At 41.2% G+C, this 17,755-nt stretch overlaps 1 non-coding gene across 1 annotated transcript; it reads left to right on the forward strand.

The window, feature by feature from the left end:
- The first annotated feature begins 16,474 nt into the window (after positions 1-16,474).
- Positions 16,475-16,547, forward strand: TRNAK-CUU. The gene has a single exon. It is a non-coding gene; the product is annotated as a tRNA-Lys (tRNA).
- The last annotated feature ends 1,208 nt before the right edge of the window (positions 16,548-17,755 follow it).

A 17,755-nucleotide genomic window follows, 5' to 3' on the forward strand; every position in this document is an offset into this window, starting at 1 on the left:
TCGAGACTCCTCGTCATGTCCCCGAACTCATCCGGGACTCCGAACTCCTTCGGTACATCAAAACTCATAAACTCATAAACCTTAAGCGTGCGGACCCTACGGGTTCGAGAACTATGTAGACATGACCTAGAACTGTTTCCGGTCAATAACCAATAGTGGAACCTGGATGTTCATATTTGCTCCTACATATTCTACGAAGATCTTTATCGGTCAAATCGCATAACAACATACTTTGTTCCCTTTGTCATCGGTATGTTACTTGCCCGAGATTCGATCATCGGTATCCAATACCTAGTTCAATCTCGTTACCGGCAAGTCTCTTTACTCGTTCTGTATTACATCATCCCACAACTAACTCATTAGTTGCAATGCTTGCAAGGCTTTAAGTGATGTGTATTACCGAGAGGGCCCAGAGATACCTCTCCGACAATCGGAGTGACAAAACCTAATCTCGAAATACGCCAAACCAACATGTACCTTCGGAGACACCTGTAGAGCACCTTTATAATCACCCAGTTATGTTGTGACGTTTGGTAGCACACAAAGTGTTCCTCTGGTAAACGGGAGTTGCATAATCTAGTCATAGGAACATGTATAGATCATGAAGAAAGCAATAGCAACATACTAAACGATCAAGTGCTAAGCTAACGGAATGGGTCAAGTCAATCACATCATTCTCTCAATGATGTGATCCCGTTAATCAAATGACAGCTCTTTTGTCCATGGCTAGGAAACATAACCATCTTTGATAAACGAGCTAGTCAAGTAGAGGCATACTAGTGACACTATGTTTGTCCATGTATTCACACATGTATTATGTTTCCGGTTAATACAATTCTAGCATGAATAATAAACATTTATCATGATATAAGTAAATAAATAATAACTTAATTATTGCCTCTAGGGCATATTTCCTTCAATAATATCCTTGAGAGGTACTTCGGAGGCCACCGTTATGGAACACTCTTGAAAGTAGTGTCGCAGCTTCCGGGATGCCATGGACACCGCATATGCTATCTTTTGATAATGTGGGTACCGGGACTTGCATGGAGTTAGAACAATGGATACATAGTACACTGGTTTTTGAAGAGGGAATCTGTGCCCTTCTGTCTCTCGCTCGACGACGAGTACCGCGCTGACAACTTGATGTGTTGCTACGATATATAATAACATAGGTTCGCCCAGGTTGGGCACGGCCAGGACCGGATTTGTTGCCAGTATGGCCTTTATTTCTTCGAGTCCGGCTGTGGCAGCATCCGTCCATTCGAAATGTTCGGTGCGCCGGAGGAGGTGGTAGAGGGGCAGAGCCTTTTCTCCCAAACGGGAGATGAAGCGGCTTAAGGCCGCTACGCATCCGGTTAGTTTTTGTATTTTCTTGAGGTCTTTTGGAATATCCAATTGTGACAGAGCTCGGATTTTGGCCGGGTTTGCTTCAATTCCTCTACCGGATACGATGAAGCCCAAAAGCTTTCTGGCTGGTACGCCGAAGACGCATTTTTCCGGATTGAGCTTAATGCCATATGCTCGGAGGTTGTCGAATGTCACCATCAAGTCTTCTACCAGAGTTGCGACGTGTTTGGTCTTGACGACCATATCGTCTACGTATGCCTCTACTGTTTTGCCTATCTGGGTAGCCAGACATGTTTGAATCATGCGCTGATATGTTGCGCCGGTGTTTTTGAGTCCGAAGGGCATTGTGTTGAAGCAGAATGGCCCATATGGAGTAATGAATGCCGTTGCGGCCTGGTCTTTCTCCGCCATCTTGATTTGATGGTATCCGGAGTATGCGTCGAGGAAGCACAATGAATCGTGCCCTGCGGTAGCATCGATGATTTGGTCGAGGCGAGGGAGGGGGAAAGGGTCCTTTGGACAGGCCTTGTTAAGGTCTTTAAAATCGACGCAGAGGCGCCAGGATTTGTCCTTTTTTGGTACCATTACTAGATTGGCTAGCCAGTCCGGATGTTTTATATCTCTGATGAATCCGGCTTCTAAGAGTTTGGCTAGCTCTTCTCCCATTGCCTGTCTTTTGGGTTTGGAAAATCGCCAAAGAGCTTGTTTGACTGGCTTGAATCCTTTTAGGATGTTTAGGCTGTGCTCTGCCAGCCTGCATGGGATTCCTGGCATGTCTGAAGGGTGCCAGGCAAAAATGTCCCAATTTTCCTGAAGGAATTCTCGTAGTGCGGCTTCGACATCAGGACTTAATTGTGCCCCAATGGAGGCCGTCTTTGTGGGGTCCGTTGGATGGACCTGAAATTTGACTATTTCGTCTGCTGGTTTAAAAGAGGTGGACTTGGACCTCTTATCGAGTATCACATCGTCCCTATCCACCGTGGAGCGCAGCGTAGTTAGTTCCTCTGCCGCTAGGGCTTCGGACAATGCCTCTAGGGCCAGTGCGGCTGTCTTATTTTCAGCGCGGAGTGCTGTGTCTGGATCGTTGGCAAGAGTGATTATCCCATTGGGTCCGGGCATTTTGAGCTTCATGTACCCGTAGTGGGGTATAGCTTGGAAGATTGTGAATGCCTCTCGCCCTAACAAAGCGTGATATCCGCTGCCGAATGGGGCCACTTGGAACGTGACCTCCTCGGACCTGTAATTGTCCGGTGAGCCGAACACTACATCTAGTGTGATTTTTCCTGTGCAGCGTACTTCTCGACTAGGGATTATCCCTCTGAAGGTTGTGCTGCTTCGCTCGATGCGGCTCCAGTCAATATCCATTTTTTGAAGGGTTTCCTCGTAGATGAGGTTTAACCCGCTGCCGCCATCCATGAGTACCTTGGTAAGGCGAAAGCCGTCCACTATCGGACTAAGGACCAATGCGACTGGTGCTCTAGCTGTTCGGAATTTAGGTTCGTCGCTGGCGTTGAAGGTGATAGCTGTGTTACTCCATGGATTTGCTGTTGCTACTTGGTAGACTTCGGCGAGGCCGTGGATTGTTCGTTTTCGCATGTTATTTGATGCGAAAGTCTCGAAGACTGTTAATCCCGTACCGGTACTGCTGGGCTGTTTGCCCGGGGCTAAAAGCCTTCGCCACTTTTGGCCACCTGCCGTAGTATCCAACATGCTCGAAGGCTGTGTGTTGGAGTGGCGCCCTCCGTACTGTGGATTTTGCAGGGTCCATTGAGCCAGCCCTCCAGTACGGTTCCATGCCCTTTAGGGGGTCTTTGCTTTTTGGTTTTTAACCCAGGTTCTTGAGTATGGCGCACCCTTTTACTTCGTACTAGGGTTGTGGTCAAGGCCGGACTGTCCCAAAACCTGGTTTCGGTGTTCCTGGCATTCTCTACCGCACAGTATTTTTGTACGATAGTCGCTAGGTCGATGAAGCATGTAGCTTCGCGACGACTTATGGCGTTCATGATTCCCTTGTCCGTGCAATTGTTGCAGAAAATTGAAATCGCGCTTTCTTTCGCAGCAGTCCTTTATCCTGTTCATAACCAGGAGGAATCTGGCCCAGTAATGATGTACTGTTTCATCGGGCTCTTGCCGTATTTGAGATAGATCGCTTATGTTAGGGTGGGCGGGTGGAATCAAGTTCGGAACCCCGCCCAATCTGAGGCACAAAGGCCAAGAAGTTTCCGGATTTGGAAGCTTGACTTGCTGGATGCTTTCCAACGAATCTAGTCCGATGCCTGACTCTAAGTTCAGTATTTGATTAGCGACCGTCCCTTCGCGGGAATCCGGCTTGGAGGGAACGGGAATCCGGACATAGTTGGTTTTCAACGTAGAAGAAGGGTTGCCGCATTGTTCCTCTACCACGACAACGTGGTGGGTGGCCTGAGGAGAGTTAATCTCTCTCAGATCGGGTTAAGCCCAATCTGATCGTAGTTTGTGGCGACTCCCAGGGCGGCGATGCGATACAAGAGCTCGTTTACAGAGGAGAGCTCAATCGGATCTAACTGCTCGGTGAATTCCGGGCTGACGTGAAGATCGCTTTTGATGACCTGAGAGGTCATTGTTGGAGCGGTGGCCGAACAGGCGGTCATAAGAAAACCACCTAGCCGGACAGTTTGGCCGGCAGCCAAAGCTCTCTTGACGACGGTACCGTCTTTAAACACGGGAGAAGGCATCCTTCCTGATCGCGACGACACAGAGGAACTCTCAATGAAAGCACCAATGTCGGTGTCAAAACCGGTGAATCTCGGGTAGGGGGTCCCGAACTGTGCGTCTAGGCGGATGGTAACAGGAGACGAGGGACACGATGTTTTTACCCAGGTTCGGGCCCTCTTGATGGAGGTAAAACCCTACGTCCTGCTTGATTAATATTGATGATGTGGGTTACAAGAGTAGATCTACCATGAGATCAAGGAGGCTAAACCCTAGAAGCTAGCATATGGTATGATTGTTGTTCGTCCTATGGACTAAAGCCATCCGGTTTATATAGACACCGGAGAGGGCTAGGGTTACACAGAGTCGGTTATAATGGTGGGAGATCTACATATACGTATCGCCTAGCTTGCCTTCCACGCCAAGGAAAGTCCCATCCGGACACGGGACAAAGTCTTCAATCTTGTATCTTCATAGTCTTGGAGTCCGGCCGATGATGATAGTTCGGCTATCCGGACACCCCCTAGTCCGGAACTCCCTCAATGATCTTTAATTTGCTGGTTGTAAATTAATTATCTCTGATTTACACAAAGAGGTAACAGATGGCTATAGAGTTTGAGGCATTCGCCCTCAGTGGCCACCACTTCCCTATTTGGGCCATGGACATCATGACCGCTCTTGTGTCTCGTGGGATAATGTGTGCAATCCTGGATTCACGTCTAGTCAGGATCACATCGCTAACCAAAAAATGATGTCTTATATATCATAAGACATTAGATTCAGATCTCAGCATCTGATTATTCTGTATCAACAATTCCTGGGATACAATGAACCTCAAGGGCAAAGGTTTGAATCTTACTTCAACCTTCAATCCGACATAACCAGCTGTGATGGGACCCTATGGGCATGGAGAATGTGATGGTTGAATATGCCTCAAACGACATGTTTGGAGACTATGAATAGTCTTTTAATCTCCTGAGTGGTCAATATAATTAATGTCCATTGACGATGTTGTAACAACAACATAAGTATTGTTGTCATCATATATTGTATATCACAATATATTGTATCAGCACTTTAGTACAAATACATTTGTATGTATTCTATATATCTGACAGTGATTTTCATATTGAGAATCTTCTTGTCTATATATAGATTTCTATGGGAGTCAATCCGATGAAAAATGATATGTGCCTTGTGGACATATGCACCACAAACTCTATACGCAGAGAAGTCCAATGTTTTCACTCTCATTGAGAGAAAGGAGATAATTTTAAAATCGCTACACGCGATGAGGTGTTTGTTGGCTCAACTCGAGTCATATTTACTATCCCTGTGGGTACTCGAGTAACATTGGGGTGCTTTATTGCTTCCCAGGTTTAACTCGTACCCTACTCAACTATGGAGGTATCCGTCAAAATAGTTTCCATAGCGAAACTTATGATGACAACAAAGAGAAATAACTTCTATTTACATATGCAACGGATATGGCAAGCACATTCTCTGTGTATCATTTGGATTGTACTACACATACGACACAACCCATAGCACATGTTGCATATGAGATAGTTTTCCAGAATGTCTTGTACATGACAAACTTGGCATACTTGCCTTGGTGATCGAGACATTGGGTTGAAACCAAAACTATCAGCAATTCCAACAGTTTATGATTATTATGATGCTAAATTCTAACAACATTTGGATTTTATGTGCATTACAAGTGACACAGGGAAGCTAATTTTAAGGCTTGCACACCTTAAAGTCTACGCTAAACATCTCAGACTCCTTGAATGAAATCAAGTTGAGGTAGATGGCTATTCCCATCCATTGACTAGACTATTCAGGTACTCCATGGTTCTAAAAGACATATCTACATGATGGTCTTGAATGTGTGCTTTATTCACACGAAACCATTAGCTCATTATTCTGACATCGATTTCAAGCAAATCGAATCCATAACATTGCAGAATTCTCCTTGAGTGCCTTCTCTATGTGCCCTTGGATTGAAGTTTAGCAATTTGTCCTAATGTCTAGACTCGAAATGGTTTGGTAGAATCCTATCCAAAGAGTTAAGCTGATTGCATTATCTTTACTTTGGAATTGCTATTTACCAACTTTACGTCGGAGGCATGCAGTTTTACACGCTCATGATAGAACTGCATAATATTATTCCCCTCTATCTTTGATATGTGGACATCTACCATGTATTTCCTATCTGCGGTAATGCGGTTGCATACTGATATCACCACCCGGTATACATTGTTGGCCCCTCAACATATAGTTGGGATCTATGTGAGGAATAACTATATTTCCGTCAATACCTTGAGCCCCTCACATGGGTAGTTATTCAAGGCCAATGTGTTGATTCATGAGGAATATTTCCAGCCATTAGGGGGAGATTTCAAGTACCATAAAGAATGCCAGAAAATTAGTGGAATGTTCAACACATTTCTGCCTCAATTCCATGTACTTAAAGATCTGAACCATGCATTCAGAAGATTTGCAACTCATTGAAAATAACCTGCCACATTCATTTACTAACTATAAAGGCGTCATACAATCCTACAATCCTAAAAAATATGTCGGAAAGAGTGGAGGTACCATCTAAAACCACTCAACTCCTCGTTCAAAGCAAGAGGGGGAGAAGTACGACAATAGTACATCAGGATTCAGCTTCTTGCAAGCAAGGATATCAAGGCCTTTGACTCAGTAAATGCAGGTCAACTTCATGTTGACAGACACCTAATGGGTACTATACCCAGTGGATGAGAAACCTCCACCAACCCAGGTCATAGTGCACACAATGACTGGGACATCGGAATTCCCGACTCAACCACATTGGGAAATCGCGAGCAGTCACCATGGGTAACAATATTTCCATCAACTATATATTGATATATAGATTCTGGAGAAACATATAACCGGAAGTCTACAATTGTCGACATACATTTCTCAACTAGATTGAAAAAACCTTTCAAGTGATTCAGATCCAAAGACCATGGCCATGGCAAAGTGTGATCAACACTCGGACTGAACTCAAGCAAAGGGTATAATCTAGGTAGAAATGATCTTGCTCAATAATGGGAAGATATTCATAAGCAATACCTACACCAGTATTCTTCTGGAAACAGAATTGAGAACAATGAGGTGGTGAAACAAAGAGCAAGTATTGTAGCACAAGGGTTCACACAGATACCCAACTATTCTCCAGAGGTGGAATCTCATTCCGATAACTTATACCATTGGTAGTTCAAAACCATCTGTCTCTGCAGTTGATAGATGTAGTGATTACATATCCATATAGATCACTAGATTCAGATATAGATGGTTCCCAGTGAAACCTCAATTTTGAATCGAAGTACAAAATGCAACATACGTCGTGTAAAATCAACAAGTCACCATATGACGTATTATTATCATCGGTACATTTGGTACAACCGATGTAGTGAGTTCCTTATTCATAAGGATTACTCCTACAATGATGATTATCCATGTTTGTGTGTCTGTCTGCAATGACGACACATGTCATCATCTAAATGACAGAGTTTAAAATGAAGGATTTCGGTAAACCAAAATACCGCTCGTTACTACAACTTGAGCACCTTCATTCATACATTATGGTATACTATGTTGTCTATATCCAAAATATATTGGAGAAATTCAATGTGGACAAATCTTATCCATCCATAACTCTCATGGTAGTTCATTCTCTAGACGTAGAGAAAGATCTATTTAGACCCGGAGATGATGGAAATGAGATAATGGGACTCAATGTTCCATAATGCCATTGGATTCACCAAACACAATCGTTTGGGACTCAAGAATATCTATCGATATCTCCAAAGGCATCAAACATCTTGTCCTGGTTTTCCAGTTTCACAGAAATGTGAACACCGATATCATTGGATACATTGATCAGATCCCCACTATGTAAGATCGTAGACAAGCTTAGTGTTCCTACTTGGTGTGGTAGCCCTCTCACGAAGAGCCTTCAAAACAGACCTCATGGCTACATCCACCAACCATTATCTCAAAGATAATGTTGCTTGTGTTGCCCGGATGCAAACAAGTTACTAATAAGCAATATCTTCGTGTTGCATATCTTGCAAGTCAAATCATGCAACTGATTTGGTCACCAAGTCTCTATCAATTTTTACATTCCAGAAACATGTTCATGGAATTGGTATGTGACGGCTTTGGAATTTGCAAGAATTGAGGGGAGTATCTTCCTAAATTGTTCACGTTCAATGCATCATATTATACTCTTTTTATGTTCATGAGTTTACTATACATGTTCTCATAAAGGTTTTTAATGAGGTAATATCAACATGAGATCATATGTCATACTTTCTGTTTTCCCCACCGGGGTTTTTGGGAAAGTATATACGACATATTTATTGTCCTCTAAATTCTATGAATATATATTTCACATTGAGTTAACAGAGCCAATAATCATTATATGTTGTATCATTTTCTCCTTATTTTCCCACTGGATTTGAAGGAGTTTTAACAGCACATACTACACTACTCCTCACATTTTTTCCCACAGGGGTTTTGGAGGAGACTTAATCAAGATAATGGATTCTTATGTCAAGCGGTGATTAGGAGGAGTGTTGAAAATAATAACCTAGTGGTTATTAAGCGATAATCCCAGCTTCCCATATCCGCAGTTGCCTCCCGAGGAGGCGCCTCAGCGAACCGTCGCGTCCCATGGACGCGTCCGTTCCCCTTGTATATAAGTCTACATCCATGATGAATAAAGAATACTTAAATCATTTGTTATCTCTCTCGATCTCAATTCGAAACAATTCTATCAGCAAGGCCAAGAAAATTAAACAAGCCACGATGAGTACCAACTACCCCATATACCAAACAGCCTAACAACATGGTTAATAGTACAACCCAACTGCTGGCTATATGATGTTGTCATGTCATCAATAGCCAAACTCATATCCACCAAATACAATAGTTAGATAAAGAGATGTGCTAATTTATTACTACATAGCCCACCTCTCACTTACATATAGTGCGTAGGAGCATGTGCTGCAGCTAGTTTGAATTCTGTAGCGGGCTCCTCTCTCACCTCTTCTCTCCCCTCCATGTAAGTAGAAAAAAATGATATTTTAACTCTTATAGTCTGATTACATAAAAATTTTGTACTTGCTCTAACAGGTAGACCATTACAGTCCAATGTCCACCTGCCAGTTAGGAAAACTCCAACGCGCCGACACATTTGATTCGCGCATGTTTGTTTGGCTCAAAACGGACGTAAACGTCGGCACAACGCTCCGAATCAAAACCAAATGTCATCCGCTCGTGGTCCGTATGGACGCATTTCAGGCAGCAGACGCCAGAGGAGGCCGCACTGGCGCCCTACCAGACAGCGTTCCCCTGGGTGCAACCGTCGGAGTCCTTTGACCTCAGCCGCTCCGACGACCAGGATGACGCCTAGGGAAACGGGCGAGTACGACTGCTTTTTTTGATTTTATTAATGTTTTTTATGTTTTATTATGTTTGTGTGGACTTTGGCCGGCGTTTTTAGTATATTTAGTTATGTTTTTATTAATTTGCATGTTTTAAATGCAAATATTTATGCATCTATTTTATTTTATATGGTCTAGCAAATATATTACTGAATCTGTACATTGATGCTCCAAAAACGAATATATCTGAAACAATTCCTTGCATACGATTAAATTTGTACTCTAGAATTATCTACATATATGCTTTCATAATCATATCGTACAATCCCTATTATGATATTTGTCAAACCTTATGTTTTAGAGATATATCTAACATGGATATGTATAAACTATATAATTTACATAAGTATCAAATTATTTAGAAAACCCATTTTTGTTACAAAGTACAAATTGAATTCAGCACAACACATGAGTATTTTTAAATAATATATATTACAAATATATAATAGATAAATAATACAACTAATATTTAACATTGTATGTTGTTAAGTATACCAAATAAGTAATAAAACTATGATCCTTAACACGGTAGGATGATAAGTATAAAATTTTTAGTATAAAATATGTATATATATACATATATATCAAGAGGAGCGGACTGATAGATAGGACTAAAATAGCTGACTTCATAAAAATATTTTTATGCATATATTCTCTTTATCTTTATTCTGTTCCGCCTCTATATCTTTAGCCTTAAGTGCGATGTGTGATGCAGCATCTATTGCAGCCTCTCGAGGAAAATTATTTCCATGCTTATAGATAATGCTATAGGAATTTTAGTGGCTTATTCGTTTAGTTTATCAATGTTAACCTCCAAAATATGGAGCAAATTTTGGACAACAATCTCATTGCTTAACATGTCATTGTGTAGTTTTGTATTGTGGTCTACATCAACAGCATGCTTAGCATCACAGTCGTGCCCCATTGATGTTTGAATAAGTCTTCGCAGCTCAATGGTGTTCTGATTTTGCAGAGAAGACGTGGATGCTTATTATTTCTATACACTTATCTTGGTCTCAGTGATCTTCTCAAGAATCAATAAGCCTAGAAAAATCAGTTATTTTGTTACTTTAGACAGATAAAAATAATGATACTCGTTTCCAAAGTATGTCTCCCAATTTTGTACTGTGGTATCCCTACAAAATTTTTGAAATAAGCATGAATGGGATAATTAATGTCGGCGAATGTCCTTATAGAATGTCATATTTTTCCTAGATGCAATTTAGGAAATGATATTGAAGTCAGAGAACTGGTATAAACAACTTAAGTATAACGATGTCGATCGGACGTTGATCCATAGCGATGAAGTATATCACACTGGCAAATTAACCATCCTAGTGAGTTACTGACACCAGATAACCACATGACAATTGTGGAAGCTACCTAGGCAACAAAAATTTCATACACGCAATACTTCTATTAAAGTAATTTTATCTTAACACAATTGTTCCTCCATACCACCTCTTAGCATGTCCACCTTCATGTATGGTAAGCATTTCATTTTCTTCCTTTTCCGGAACAACAACTTCACTGAGACCAAGACCAGACTCTATAGCCATAACTTCTAAATGTCTATGTTTTGGCATCAGTGGTTTATGCAATCGTGTATAGGGCGATGTCGGCAATAAGTAAAGACTTTTCTTACTCTGCTTCCATGTGTAAATCTTTGAGCATACTTCAGCAGTGCCTAAAGACAATTTGTTTTGTATTCTGCTTCTGTGTGTAAATCTCGGTCGTATACTTGTCGAGGTGTATACGCTTCCCGCAACCACCTGACCTGACGGGGCAGTAGCGTGCATTCTTCCACACGAACAAATATATGCACGCACCATAATGCTGTTTGGACCTCTGGTCACATAGATTCTGTAAGACTTCACATAAGGTAACCACTTTCTCGTGGCAGCTCTTCCTCTACTCACGCGCAAGCGTCTCTATGTTTTGATGCTCTCGTTGTCTTGTTTCCAACAAGCTTGAGTTTGCTCAATTCGGAGCTCATATGAAGAAGTTATGGCAGTTCTGTTTTTCTCCGTGCGGTAGTACCGCGGTGGCAGCGGTAGTACCGCTTGTAGCGTCAAGCGGTAGTACCGCTCCAGTACCACTCTACTACCGCCTCGTTTTTGGGTCTTGCTTTTTCGTGTCGGGTTTAGCAGTAGTTGCACGGCAGTAAGGCACGGCAGTTCCGCCCATAAGCGGTAGTACCACTCCGTTTGGGCGGTAGTACCGCCTATAAGTAGTAGTACCGCTCCAATCAGGCGGTAGTACCGCTACTGCATTACTGCCGCCGTACTCTGCTCTGCCCTGCCTCATTTAGTCCTGTGTTCTGCTCCTCCAGCGGTAGTACCGCTGGGGTGAGCGGTAGTACCGCTTATAAGTGGTACTACCGCCCCAAGGTTCATGTTTTGTTGCTCCTTTTCCCTGCTTCTTCCCTCCGAGCGGTAGTACCGCTCGTGTGCGGGCTGAGCACATAACGGTTGGATTTTCCCCCTCCTATAAAAGGGGGTCTTCTTCCCCAATGAACCTTATCCTTTGAGCTCGTGTTCTTCCCCCATTGTTGACCTTCTCCGAGCTTGCTATCTCTCAATCCCTCCATGGATTCTTGCTAGTTTTTGAGGGAAAAGAGAGAGGAGATCTAGATCCACATTTCCACCAATCACTTTCTCCTCTATGTGAGGGGAACCCCTTGGATCTAGATCTTGGAGTTCTTGGTGTTCTCCTTCTTGTTCTTCCTCTCATTTTCCTCCCTAGCATTAGTTGCTTCGGTGGGATTTGGGAGAGAAGGACTTGGGCACTCCGTGTGCCCTTGCCATTGCATTTGGTGCATCGGTTTGAGTTCTCTACGGTGATACGTGGAAGTTTCAAGTTGAGAAGCTTATTACTCTTGGGTGCTTGGTGCCCTTGAGCTTGTTCCTCTTGGGTGCTTTGGCGCCCTAGACGGTTGGTGGTGCTTGGAGCTCAATCATTGTGGTGTAAAGCTCCGGGCAAGCGTCGGGGTCTCCAATTAGGTTGTGGAGATCGCCCCGAGCAATTTGACGGGTACCGGTGACCGCCCCAAGGGTTGCCAAAGTGTACAGGTTCGGTGACCGCCCCCAAGGGTCGCCATTTGTATGGGTTCGGTGACCGCCCTCAAGGGTCCCTTAGTGGAATCACGACATCTTGCATTGTGCGAGGGCGTGAGGAGATTACGGTGGCCCTAGTGGCTTCTTGGGGAGCATTGTGCCTCCACACCACTCCAAACGGAGATTAGCATCCGCAAGGGTGTGAACTTCGGGATACATCGTCGTCTCCGCGTGCCTCGGTTATCTCTTACCCCAGCCCTTTTCTTATGCACTTTACTTTGTGATAGCCATATTGTTCTTTGTCATATATCTTGCTATCACATAGTTACTTATCTTGCTTAGCATAAGTTGTTGGTGCACATAGGTGAGCCTAGTTGTTTTAGGTTTTGTGCTTGACAAATTAACCGCTAGGTTTATTCTGCATTTGTTCAAGCCTAAACCGTAATTATGGAATTTTCTTGAGAACGAATGAATTAGTGCCATTAGTTTTATTCCATTAAAGAAAACCATGAAATAAAATAAACTAAATCAAAATAAAAATAATGAAGTTTTTCTAAAAAAGAATGAATTGAGGGATTTGGTATTACTCTCAAATTAGAAATAAAATGAAATGAAAATTAAAATAAAAAAATGAGGTTTTCTAAGGAAGAATGGAGTAGTAGCATTAGTATTACCCTTTAAGAAAAAAGAAAATGAAAAAAGATCTAGAAAAAACAATGATAAAAATTGCACACAACATACATGTTTTTTTCAAATATGCAATAATAAGCATAAATAGTGGACATGATGTTTGTACTCGCGAGATCATATGCTCCCTCATGAAAAATAAAAATATAGTAAAATAAATTAAAAAATCTGATTTTTTTTATGAACAATCATTGACGATACTCAGCATGTCTGAAAATTTTCACGAACAAACAACAATCCAAATGCATCGGTGAAAAAAAAATTGATGCTGCAAAAAGTGTATTTTTGAAAGTATTTTGGAGCATCAATTTTGTTTTTAGGAAGCAATTTTGGAATGTTGTTTCTCAATGAAAATTTGAACGCATGTTGAGAATTTGTCAATGTTTGTTGCCAAACAAAATTAGTAAATTGTTTACTAATTTTTGAATTTAGTGTTCATTGAGGGTGCATAGGAGCTTGCGAGCAAAAGGGCACTTTTGTATAATAGTGGAATTATTGCAAAAAAGGCTTCCCAAGAAGGAATGAATTATTGGCATTGGTATCAACCTTAAAGAAGAAAGAAAATAAAACAATAACTAAAAAAATAAAAAATAAAAAAATTAGTGGCATTGGTATTACCTTTTAAGAAGAAAGAAAATGAAATTGCACACAACTTTGCACTGAAATTGCACCTTTTTGCAGTATGCAAAGAATATATCATATAATAGTGCAAGTTTCAGATATATTTTGTAGTATTTGTGGTTATACATTGATATTCACGCAACATCCCAAAAATACCCACAATAAAAAGGAAACCGACTAATAAAGAAAAAACAAAGGGAGAGAGGGGAGAGTTGAGTCTCAGAAGTAATGTGATTCAGCCTGTTAAGAAACTGACAGGCCCAAATACATGGTCAGAAAAAGACCCAGCCCAAAACAACTCACTGAGCAGACCAGAAAAAAAGGGAGCACGAATTTCAAAGAAGAAATCAAGTGAAACAAAATCAAGTTTGAGGCGACTTACATGTACCTAAAGTGATGCCAAAAATACCTTTGTAAAAAGGAAAAAAATAACTAAAATTATAAAGAAAAGCAAAAGCAAAAGTAAAAATGCATACAAACCCAAAAAATGATAGTTTGTAACAGGTTTCATGCCCAATAGAAAAATTGACTTACCCCAAATAGGTGCAAGTCAAAATCCAGCCTAAGAAAAATTGAGTTACCCCAAACAGGGGCAAGTCAAAGTTCTAGCCTAAGAACAAAGTCAAAATTCTAGCCTAAGAACAAATCAACTTACCCGAAATAGGGGCAAGTCCAAAATCAGCCTGAAATGCCATTAAATAACACAAGAAAAAAACAGACAGCTCGATTCTTGTCAAAAGAATCGACGATCAGAAAATCAACCTACCCAAATTTAAAAATTAGGCGAGTTACATATATCTAAAGTGTTCAAAAATTACTTACTTACATTCACCGTGCTTTAAACAAACTTGATGAAATATGATTTTTTTAGCAATTTTATAAATTGTCCATACCATCAAAAATGTACCTTCATGACATTTAAAAATGTAAACACGTTTCAAAATATGACCATGATTGTTTTTTAAATGATCATAACAATGTAAAATCTTGTTCGAGTAATTTTTTAAAATGTTCATACCATTCAAAAAATCATGACAATGTTTGTGTAATGGAAATTAGGTTTCTTGGAGCACCATCATTGGAGGCTTTGTGCTGTGCGGCAGGATGCCAAAGGCCTTCAATCTGTTCAAGGGCATGCTGGCTTCTCTGAGCTCTATCATCAGCGCTTTTCGAGCCGACGTCATCCTTGTCGATATCCGCATCGGTAAACAGCTGCATATGTCCTGCTTTTAAAATCAAGGTTCCACTCTACGTGACCTCGGGGAACTCGCTCCTCACTCTTATCCAAGATAAGAGCATTTTTGTTACAAAGAATCTCCATCTATGTGGAGATTGCCATACAGTTATCAAGTACATGAGCTTAATCGGGAGAAGGGATATAATCGTCAGAGATGCCAATAAGTTTCATCATTTCAAGAATGGACAATGCAGTTGTGAAGATTTTTGGTGACATCAAAATTACAGTCGGTATGATATCTTGAACAATTAAGCATTGTCAGTGATAACCTTAGTGTCATGGCCCATTTAAAACTTCTTCAGGATATGGTGTTATGTAGTCAAGAAGAAAAATCCCAAGCACCCGCAAAAAAAAAACCATCCCAAGGCATGTAAAGGTGCAATCTTTAGGACATGTGTGTGATAATGAGGGTATGACCCAAACAAGACAAGACTAAATTGTTGCTAGCTTTGGTACTTTGTTATGTCACAGAAAGAGTTAACAATACCATAGAGACGTTTGGTACACAATCAAGCAAGAATGACACAAATAGAACTTCCATCTTAAGTAGATAATTGACGGTTTTAATTTATGTAAGATTGAATTTCAGAAGCTCTCAGAGTCAGAGGTACTACCGCCAGTTGTAGAATTCCAAAACTACCAGTCCAGTTGATGAAATGAAATGGTGTCTCAAATATGATGTTGTACACTTCCCTACCCCGAAGACTAGAAAAAGGCAAATAACACGTGAAGGTGGACTAATAAGCATCATAATATATATATTTTTCCATTTTTCTCAACATAATTAGTGGCTTGCAGTTCAGTTCAAAAAGATCATTAGAAACTTAAGCTACCAGCAGAAGGTGGATATCCGGATATTGATTTCTGTATTAAATTTGACGAGCACAAATTCCAGAGATCGTTGCCGCAGCCTTAATTTTGAAGAGAAGACAATGTGCATTTGAGGCGCAACAGGAACAAGCTACTAGAATATCTGATATTCTGATCATCACTTGTAAAATGCTTGAGCTTTTGGATGTTGGGGATAACCAGCTGGGGGCCAACACTTTTCTCTGTTAAGTGTGTTCCTAAAACAGATCTCATGGTCCCACATTTGCCAATAGTGATGGAGCCAAGGGGCATAACTGTTCTTTCTTTCATTAGTGACAGAGCTCTATCTCATGGTACACATGTCAATGGGCTGAGTCTGACCATATTCTGAAGATGCCATCATGGCTTTCAATTCATTCAACCACTGTGCTGATCGATCATAATCTCTTTTTTCCCCTCGATTTCTGCAGTTGCTCTCTTCTTTGTGCATGTAAATGGAAAAAGTTTGTGTAAGATCGTTCGAAGCTTTCACACAACAAGCCCGTCTAGCTCAGTTGGTAGAGCGCAAGGCTCTTAACCTTGTGGTCGTGGGTTCGAGCCCCACGGTGGGCGCATGTTCTGATTTGTTATTTTTTTTATTCTGCCTGCTATAAGAAATTCGGTACTGATTTTAGCCCAACAAAATGCACCTTCTGATATTTTCATGTGTGCTGACTTGTTGAGATGTCCAACAACGCAGAAAAAAAGAAGGTAAATTTTCATTTCTCAAAATTCAGCCGGGAAAGAGAGGATCATATAACATACTCCCTCCGTCCGAAAATACTTGATACATCCCCTTTTTTCCATTTTGATGACAAGTATTTTCTGACGGAGGGAGTACTTGCATTACACGGTGAATTATATATTCTAATAATAACATACTTGCTTGTATCATCTGCTATCTACAGCTTTTTCTTTTCTTTTGCGGGTAGTGTACAGTGGATTGTTGTCAAAGATCTACAAGTTGAAGCTTACTGGTCTAAGGGCAACTCCAACACGCCCACACAAACGCATGCGGCTTTTGTCCGTTTGGGTTAGTGTTTTGGATTTTGTCCATCCCAGTCCGCGTTTCGGTTGGTAGTGTGCCCAACTCGCCAATAGATTTTCGTTCACGCGACCGGGCCATATTTTGCTCTTTTTGCGTACATATCAAAAACATTGCACAAAGTTCACACAATTCAACCAAATACAAATATTGTAGTTTCACAACAAATTGAAATCTCATAGTTTACAAACCAAATAAAATTTAAATTGTCAGAAATACATTTGAAAAGAAAAAATAGCCGATACATCTATTGGTTGCCAAGGTGAGCCCACATATACTCAACTGAATCATCTTGTAGCTGAATGTGAGTTTACCAATCATGCATTTGATGATGAAATTCAGTGAATTGTGCAAACGTCGCCGCTCCTCCATGCTCAGCACAACATTTTCAGCTTGAAAGTGAAACTCCTGATTGAAGATTTCATTCTCACGCTCATCCTCTAAGATGATGTTGTGCATCATCACACAAGCAGTCATCACCTCCTACAACTTCTTAGTGATCCAAGTTCTAGCAGTACCGAACAATGCCCATCGAGATTGAAGAACACCGAAAGCACGCTCCACATCCTTTCTAGCACTCTCTTGTTCTTGGGAAAAATCCCTGCTTCTTCTCTCCTATCGGGTTGGAGATTGTCTTGACAAGAGTAGTCCACTGAGATAGATACCATCATCTAGGTAGTATCCTTTGTTGTAGTGGTGGCCATTGATCTCAACACTGACCTCTGGGCAGTTGCCT

Source organism: Triticum dicoccoides, chromosome 3B (genome assembly GCF_002162155.2).
Source record: "Triticum dicoccoides isolate Atlit2015 ecotype Zavitan chromosome 3B, WEW_v2.0, whole genome shotgun sequence".
Classification (NCBI taxonomy): Eukaryota; Viridiplantae; Streptophyta; class Magnoliopsida; order Poales; family Poaceae; genus Triticum; species Triticum dicoccoides.